The sequence below is a fragment of the Suricata suricatta genome, chromosome 15 (genome assembly GCF_006229205.1).
Source record: "Suricata suricatta isolate VVHF042 chromosome 15, meerkat_22Aug2017_6uvM2_HiC, whole genome shotgun sequence".
In the NCBI taxonomy this organism is placed as follows: Eukaryota; Metazoa; Chordata; class Mammalia; order Carnivora; family Herpestidae; genus Suricata; species Suricata suricatta.
Genome location: NC_043714.1, coordinates 52,337,346 through 52,347,432, shown reverse-complemented (window position 1 = coordinate 52,347,432; position 10,087 = coordinate 52,337,346).

Here is a 10,087-nt window from a genome sequence, read left to right as displayed (position 1 = left end):
AAAAAAGGAAAACAATCCCATTTACAATTGTACCCAAAATATAAAATAATCTAGGAATAAACTTATCCAAAGAGGTAAAGGATTTGTACTCTGGAAACTGTACAATACTCTTGAAAGAAATTCAAGATGATGCAAAGAAATGGAAAGACATTTCACATTCATGCATTGAAAGAACAAATATTACTAAAATGTTTACACTACTCAAAGTAATCTACAGATTTAGTGCAAACCCTATCAAAATATCAATAGCATTCTTCATCAAATTAGAACAAACAATGCTTAGATTTATATGGATCCACAGAAGACCCTGAATAGCCAAAGTGTCTTTAAAAAGAAAAACAAAACTGGAGGCATCACAAGTCAAGTCTTCAAGTTATATTACAAAGCAGTTGTAATTAAAAGAGTATGGTGCTGATGCAGATACATACAGCAATGGAATAGAACAGAAAAGCCAGAAATGAATCTAGAATTATATGGTCAATTAATCTCTGAGAACGGAGGAATGAATTCCCAATGGTAGAAAGACCGTCTCTCAACAATAGGTGTTGGGAAAACTAGAGAGTCACATGTAAGGAATGAAACTGGACCACTTTCTTTCATCATAAACAAAGATAAACTCAAAATGGATTAAATACCAAAATGTGAGACCTGAAATCATAAAATCTGTGAAGCGAGAACAGACAAGTATTTCTACAACGTTGACTATGGCAACATTTTTCTAGATATGTCTCCTGAGACAAGGGAAATAAAAGCAAAAATAAACTATAGGTACTACATCAAAATAAAAAGTCTCTGCACAACAAAGGGGATAATCAACAAAACTGAAAGGTCAACTAGTAAATGGGAGAAGATATTTGCAAATGACATATCTGATAAGGGGTTAGTATAAAAAACATATACATAACTGACATAACACAATACCCCAAAATCAAATAATCCAATTAAAAAATGACAGAAAACAAGAACATAGATTTTTTTAAAGAAGACATCCAGATGGCAAAGAGACACATGAAAAAACACTCAACATGACTCTTCATTAGGGAAATGAAAACCAAAGCTACAATGAGATATCACCTTACACATGTCATAAAGGCTAAAAATAAAAATATAAGAAACAAGTGTTGGCAGGGATGTGGAGAAAACGGAACTCTCTTGCACTATTGGTGAAAATGCAAACTGCTGCAGCCACTGTAAAAAACAGTATGGAAGTTCTTCAAACAACTGAAAAAAACAACTGCTTTCTGATCCAGTAATCACACTGGGAATTTTCCCCTAAATTGTGAAACATTAACTTAATGAGATACATGGATTCCTATGCTTATTACAGCATTATTTACAATAAATAGCTAAACTATGGCAACACTACAAGTGTCCATCAGAAGTTGAATGGATAAAAAAGATGTACACACACACACACACACACAATTTCCATTATATATAATGGAATATAATTCAGCCATAAAAAGAATGAAGTTTGGCCACTTGTATTGACATGGATGGAGCTGAAGAGTACAAAGCTAAGCAAAATAAGTCAATCAGAGAAATACAAATAGCATATGATTTCAGTTTTGTTGTCACTTAAGAAACAAAAACAAACAAGCAGAACAGAAAGAGAGAGAGAGAGAGAAATGAAGAAGCAGATTCCTAACTACAGAGAACAAACTGATGTTTACCAGAGCAGAGGTGAGTTAGAGGATGGATGAAAGAGGGGTGGGGATTAAAGAGTACACTTATCGTAATGAAAAAAAAATGATAAAAAAAAGAAATAAGTGTTGGCAAGGATGTAGAGAAAAATGAACTTTCACACACTGCTGGTGGAGATGAAAACTGGTGTAGCCACTGTGGAAAATAGCATGGAACTTGCTCAATAAATTAAAATAGAACTGCCATGTGATCCAGTAATTCAGTAATTCCACTACTGAGTATTTTCCCAAAGAAAACATTAATTCAAAAAGATATATGCTCTCCTATATTTATGACAGTGTTGTTTACAGTAGCCAAGATACAGAAATAACCCGTGTCCATCAATAGATGAGTGGATACGGAAGTAGTGATATACAAGCAAACGCACACACATGTGCACACGCATGCACATGCACACACACACACACACACACACACACGTGTAATATTATCCAGCCATAAAAAAGAATGAGATCTTGCTATTTGTGACAACGCAATAGGGCCTAAAAGGTATTATGCTAAGTGAAAACAGAGAAAGCTAAATACCATATGATTTCACTTATGTGGAATCTAAAAAATAAAAACATAAATAACAAATGAAAAACAGAATCAGACCTATTAATACAAAGAACAAACTGACGTTGCCAGAGCAAAGTGTTGTGGGATGTGACTGGCAAAATGGATGAAGGGGAATAAGAGATACAAACTTCCAGTTATGGAATAAATATCATGGGGATAAAAGATACAGTATACATATAGTCCGCTGTATTGTAATAATGTTATATATGGTGACAGATGGTAGCTACACTTATAAGCACAGCATAATGTATAGACTTGTTGAGTCATTAAGTTGACTCATACTTTCAACAGAAAATAATGTAGCATTGTATCAAGTACTCTTCAACTAAAAAAAATGAAATAAAATTACTTCATATCAAGGAATGCTTATTTAATCCTTTTTCAGATTTTCATGTGGTGATAATCACATAAAAACTTAAAAATTAAAATTAATTTGCTTCCCCAAAACATTTAAAACTGGGAAGAACGAAAATGGAAAGAATAAATAAAGAAGAAAATTAATTTTAATTAAATTAATTATGATTCATTAATGAATTGATTAATTTTATTTCTTCAGTAAATCCTCATTGAATATCTATAACATGTTTCATTTGTTTAGTTCTAGGATATAAGACTACAAAAAATAAAAATAAAAATAAAATAAAATAATAAAAAACAGCCTTGCACCAAGGAGCTTATTATTCAAAATATTTTCTCTATCAAAAATCAGATAAGGGGCACCTGGGTGGCTCAGTCAGTTAAGTGTCCAGTTTCGACTAGGGTCATGATCTCACGGTTCGTGGGTTCGAGCCTGGAACCTGCTTCAGATTCTGTATCTCCCTCTCTCTCTGACCCTCCCCTGCTCGCACTGTCTCTCTCTGCCTCTCAACGAAAACACACACACACACACACACACACACACATTAAAAAATCAAATAAATATTCACCTCAATTTACTTCTGATTTTTATTTATTGATTTGTTTTATATCAAAATATTTAACAAATTGGAATATTATTTAATATGAGATTTTTTCTCTGAAAATATTTTATACCAATTTTTATATCCTCCTCTTCTTTCCATTGACTTATATTTCCTTCAAATTATATTCACACATTATATTAGCAGATTTTTCTTGCTAAACTTTATTTTATTTCTTTGTCCACTTTGTTGCTTCACCTGTTCACATTACACTGTTTTATTTTATAGCTTAATATGTTTTTTGGGTTTTTTTCTTTTATTTATTTATTTATATATTTTATATTAGAGAGAAAGAGAAAGCACACAAGCAGGGGATAGAGGCAGAGGGAGAAAAATAATATTAAACAGGCTCCAGGCTTTGTGACGAGCCAGATGGGGGGTGATTATCACAATGATCCTGGGATCATGAACTGAGCCCAAATCAAAAGTCAGAAGCTCAATCAACTGAGCCACTCAGCCACCCCAGCTTGATATGATTTTTTTTATATCTAAGTAATCTCCAAACCCAAGCTCATACTCACAACCTTGAGATCAAGAGTCATATATTCTACAGTCTGAGCCAGCCAAACACCCATTTTCAACTTAATATTTTGAACATATGTGATGATATAAATAAAATTGTTATGCAGGAAGGGCTTCAATCTGCAACATTATAAAGATGATAAAACTAAGAGCTGGGAAAAATTAATATAAAAATACATAAATACTAATTGTCTTTTTATATGTCTTCTCTCTTAGGATTTTTGAAAATCCTAAATTCTAACAGAAAAACCTCTGGTTTGATTCTTTACCATATTCTTCTTTTAGTATTTTCTCTTTTAATAATTTAACTTCCATGTGTTTCCTACTCAACTTGATACATGTTGCCTTTCACAGATAATGCTCAGTCTAGAAGAATACTTTTGCTTTATCACTGGATTTATGTAAGGCCTTGTTTGGCAGGTTAGTAGCCTGCTTTTAGTATTAATTCTGAAATTTTTTGTTTTCAACCTTTAATTCTTTCTGTAATGGTTCCCAGAATTCTGCATTTGTGTTTGCTAAAAAGATCTGTCATTTCTTCTAGACTGTAGTTCTGAACTTGATTACACTTTGCTAGAAAGTGTTGCTATTCAAACTGGAGATCGAGCTAAAGCTGAAATCAATATCCTTGTACAGGGTGATGCTTCATGAAGTAACACCACTAAAAATCAGGAGGAATCAATAGTTCAGTAGCCTGAAGAAATTCAATGCTCACCAACATGTGGTCTATAAAAACACAGAGCTATACAATGTAAGCTACAGAGCCAAACAGAGTATACTGGAAAAACTTGACCATAATAATGGTTTTAAAGTGTTTATCCTCAGAGAAAATTCTACTCTACTTGTTTTCTGCCTGGCACTTATGTAAATATCCCATGTTCACATGAATCAACGTATCTGTTCGAGCTTTCCTATGACTATTCTTTGCGTTGACCACGAAACATTGAACTTGCAGGACTTTATTATATGACAATTTTAAGGAATTAAAGTATGAGAAATGGTCACTAATAAATTTGTGCTTACAATTATGTATTATAAACATTAAATCTCTTTAACAAATTTTCATTAAGTAATATGTTAAGTAATATGGTCAGTTAAGTCCTGACAACCATTGAGTAATTTTCACTGTGATAATATTATACATATTAAAATAAATTTTCATATTCTAGGATTAACATAACTGTTTTGGTCTTAGACTCCGGAAGTATTAACTCCGCTTTTTCTTACAAATTTTTTTCTGCAATTTCTTTGTAATATATTCTCTATATTCATTTCATGGTATTTCATTTGTAACCTTTTTCTGATTTATCAAGGAGGTGAGAAGAGTTCATATAATTTATGTTGTTATAAAAGAATATTTTAGTAATATTAACTACTATTCATTTGTACAAATGAAATTATAATGTAAAGGTTAATGAAAAATATCTTCCTTTTACTTACTTAGATTTATAACTGTAGGAAATCAGAACTATGTTGAACATCTATCTCATCTAAACAGATGTTAATAAATTGAGTATTTTAAAGAATACTATTTGCGTCCTAAATGAATTTTACTGGGGCTTGAAATCTAAAATGCTAAGTTTAAAATTACAGCTCAAATTAAAGTACAGGCAATTCAAATATTAATTTGTTAGAAAACCAGAATCAACACACTAATTCACAAACTATTTTTTAGTCTTTTATGAAATCTACTTCCTAAATGAAAATTATAATCAAATTATATAAGAATTTGAAATGAATATATATATTTTTCTTTTAATGAAAAAAGTTCTCTAACAATATTTAACTTTTCATTATTTTGAACTGGCTTTATTATTTGTATCTTAACTTTGCATCATTGACTGTAGATCTATATTGAATCACATAATCATTAATTAAATAAGTTAATTAAATAATGGGTTATTTCTAATAAAATAAGTTACACATAGATTTCAATAATAGAAATAATAGATTACTAATAAAAGATTAGTATTCCAAGTTATTTTCATTACATATTCTAATGTAATGAATTCCAATTCATATTAAGAAATAAATATAAAGTGGTATGATTTACTCAAAAGACTTCAAAATGCTGTTTGTATTAAAGGGTATACATACAATGACCATAAAATAATCTTTATGTGTTTTTTAAGTTGAATTGGGAACTTTAATATCACATGTAAGCCATATATATATGTATATGTATAGTTTTATGAATAGTATAGTTAAATTTTTATAATTTGGAATGTCTCTATTTTAAAGTAAATTTCAGAAAAGATTAAGTTCATTGATTAATTCCATGAATAAATTTCCAGCTGAATTAACATAATGCATGCTCACTTCCTTAGAGGAAAAATAGACCATTAAAATGAATACGGATAACGCCTATATTCTTTGCTTTAAATAGCACTTTTTGTTAAAGTTGTAATCTTCCTTCTTTATTATTTGACAAAGAAAATTAAATATTGCACAATTTTTAAGACTTTATATTAAGATGATTTTATAAATAATTATTAGAATTTTATAGAAGTGATTGTTCTAGGGGTAAATAATGATATAAATATAATAAAATGTAAAAATTAAAATATCAAACATTGAGCATTTATAATTTATAATTGGGATTTTCAGGTCAAAAGAAATTCATTAATAAGATACTATTATTAAATTGCTTTAGATTTAAAAATAATATTAAGTGTCCCTTGAACAACATTAGTTCAAACTGTGTGGGTCCACATACACGTGGACTTTTTTACATAAATACAGCATAGTATTCATAAATGTATTTCCTCTTCCTTTTTATTTTCTTGATAATGTTTTTCTTCAGCTTATTTTATTGTAAGAATACCGTATATAATATATATAACATATAAAATATGTGTTAACTGTTTCTATTATTACATTTTAATGTTTATTTATTTTTGAGAGAGAGAGAGAATGCTCACACAAGCAGGGAAGGGGTAGTGAAAGAGGGGGACAGAGGGTCCAAAGCGGGTCCATGCTGACAGCAGAGTCTGATGCGGGGCTTGAACTCCCAAACTTTGAGATCATAACCTGAACCAAAGTCTGACACTTAACTGACTAAGCCGTCCAGGCACCCCAACTGTTCCTATTATTGGTAAGGCTTCTGGCCAATACTAGGCTATTAGTAGTTAAGTTTACAGAGAGTCTAAATTATATGCAAAATTTTAACTGAATGAAGGGTTAGTGCCCCTAATCCCCAGGTTTTTTAAGGGACAACTGTACTCTTATACTCATGAAAGGTAATTTTCATAGATGACTTAGTTTCTATTCTGCTGATGACATTTTGCCATATGTAAGTATTATAGATAGATTGACTCATATTTTAAGATGTATTAATCATTCATTTATTGCACTTGATCTTAAGCTGGTGCATACATGATCAAAAAAATCCATAGGTCAGGGGAGCCTAGGTGGCTCAGTTGGTTGAGCATCCAACTCCTGATTTCGGCTTAGGTTATAATCTCAGTTTGTGAGTTTGAGCCCTGCATATGGCCCTCCACATCGGGCTCTGTGCTGACAGTGCAGTGCCTGCTTGGGATTCTTTCTCTCTCCCTCTCTACCCTTCTCTGCTTATGCTTGCTCTCTTTCTCTCTCTAAGTAAGTAAGTAAATAAATAAATAAACAGATTTAAAACAACAATAACAACAATGAAAAACAAACCATAGGCCAAAGTCAAAAACCAAACTACATAATACAATAAAAAAAAGTGCAGTAAAGTTCGTAGGAGTTCCAGAGATGTTAGAGAAATATAAATATGGGAGCAATTAAAATTTCTTGGGGAGACTTTGCAAGTTACAGAAGACAGGATGTTTTAACTGGATATTAAAGGATAAGTAGGATTCCAAGACAGAGAAGAAAATGAAGGATGAAAAGGTAGTCCTAAATAGCATGGGAAAATAAAGGTAAAAAATTATATTCCATAATCATAAAAGCAAAGAATCCTCATGGCAACCAGTAGAACTGTTCTCATAAAATAAGTATGGGAGAACTAGTCAGTTGTGCAGCACACTAAAATAAATGAAGACACAGCTTCTTGTGCAACACAGAACTCTACTCAAGATTTCCAGGATTCCCAGGCTTGCCTTGCTACCTCTACTAGTGGATGATTATTCTCATAACCTGCACAGAGGAAGATACACTTTGACTTCTCTGATATTATCGAGTAATGTTCCTAATATTTTTCCTGATCCCAATGCATTATGGCTTGGTTGCAGTGAAAAGGTTTCAGGACTTGTTTCTGAAGAACAGCTGCATTGTTTCTTGCTTTGCTGTTGTCTTGGGTGGAAGGGGAGGGGGTACTTATTAAAATACAAATCCACAACTACTGAATCAAAAGACTTTCAGGTAGGCTCCTGGTACCAGAATATTTATCAAGGTGCTCATGTGATCCCTATGTGCACCGACCGTGAGAGAGTCACTGAGGTGAACTTTGCAAGATGCCCCTCATATGAGTGGAAGGAGAACACAATGACTTGGACCCAAGCATGTTTCTATGGGGACTGGGTATGGCAAGCTTCGTTTTCAGCAAATGCAATTTGTTCCTCAGCATGCCACTGAAGGTGAGGAAGACAACAAACACAACAACAACAAGGCAGAAAAAATACAAAGTAGATATTTAATGAGCAGCTAAATTATTCCACTAATGACTCAAAGCTTGGCAGTTTTATGAGGCAAATATTATAAAGCTAATTTATATAGAAATAAACTGAGGCATGAGTATGATGTTTGAGTACAGGTAGTCTATTTAGATTAAGGTAGTTTTGGGATCCCAGTATAGTTTTCCTTAATTCTAGGGCATATAAATTCCTATGACAATATTTTCCTCCACAGAGACGGTAAATGCATATTTAACTCTTCAGGAAATCTCGACAAACAGAAAATTTGTCTGTCATGTTCCCAAGGAAATCTCATTAAAAGTTACTAGACAAAAGGGTAGAAAATATATTGAACATTCCTTCTGGCAATTGCTCTTATTTTAGATTATTTGGTAGGTTATATTTAAATATAGATTTCTGCTATGAGTATAAGATATGCAATTGCATCTTACAAAAATATTGGAGATACTATTACAATTAAATATTTTCTCTTCTGCAATTCAAAGTTATTAGGGTATTTCTTGTTATATATTTGTTCAAGGTAATTATTTTCCCCTTTTTCAATTTACTCATTTCTCCTAATAAGTGGTGACACAATTCAAAAAATTAAATATCATTTGCTTTTTTCCATTCATTTTGTGATATTTAATGGTTGTGTTAAAGCAAGCAGCACCCTTTTTTAATAAAAGAAAATATGTGATATAATTTAGACATATTTTATAATGCATTAAAAGCTTTATTATCAAAGTTTGACTTATTACATTATTATTATAACAATAAATGATAAAAAAACTTTTCACGTTTAAACAATATATTTCAGCCCAAATATGTACCAAGCACTGTAGTGTGTTCATTCTCTCATATTTTTTAAATGTGTATTTATTTATTTTGAGAGCGAGGGTATGAATTGGAGATAACAGAGAGAGGGAGAATCCCAAGAAGGCTCTGCTTTGTCAGTACAGAGCCTGATGCAAGGCTGGATCTCACAAACCATGAGACCATGAGTCTCAATCAAAATCAAGAGTCAGACACTTACCTGACTGAGCCACTCAAGCACCCCATTCATTCACTCATATTATACAAAATTAAATTCATAAAGAAATCTTATAAGTTAGCCTTTGTAGTTATCTTCATTTAAAAGGAAGAGACTAAGATTTACTCAGAACCCTCAAATGATGCAGCTGAATATCAAAGCCAAGTCTTCACAATACAAGTGTAGTGTTCTTTTTCTTCACAAAATAATACATTTATTCTGCTTTACATTATTCATTTTTAAGATATCCACGTCTAGTGTTTCCTTAAGGACACACACAGTGCAAATATCATATAACCCTGACTCAAGACAATTCAAAAATTAAAACATTTATAAAGAAATCTTTGGCTAAGGCGGGATATAGGCAACATTCATCCTTGCTCTTTTTCTGTTTTTCAAATTGTCCTGTTTTAATCCTTTCCAAATGTTGGCTTTTTCATTCATTTGGCATCAGGATGATTAGAGATGTGACAGATATAAAATACAGGGTGCACAAGTTAGGAAAATGTCCTTTTTATTCAATGGAGTGAAGAAATTTTACTCTAGTTATTCCCAGGTACTATTGCCTATGTCTCATTAGTCGTTTTAGGTAGCAATCCCATTCCCAAGCCATTCACCAGTACAGTGTTGGTGAGTACCATGATTCCCTTGCATCAGTAAGAATTTATAACTGGAGCTCAGAGTGTGGTTAGCCTACCTTGAGCCACCTAAATGATACT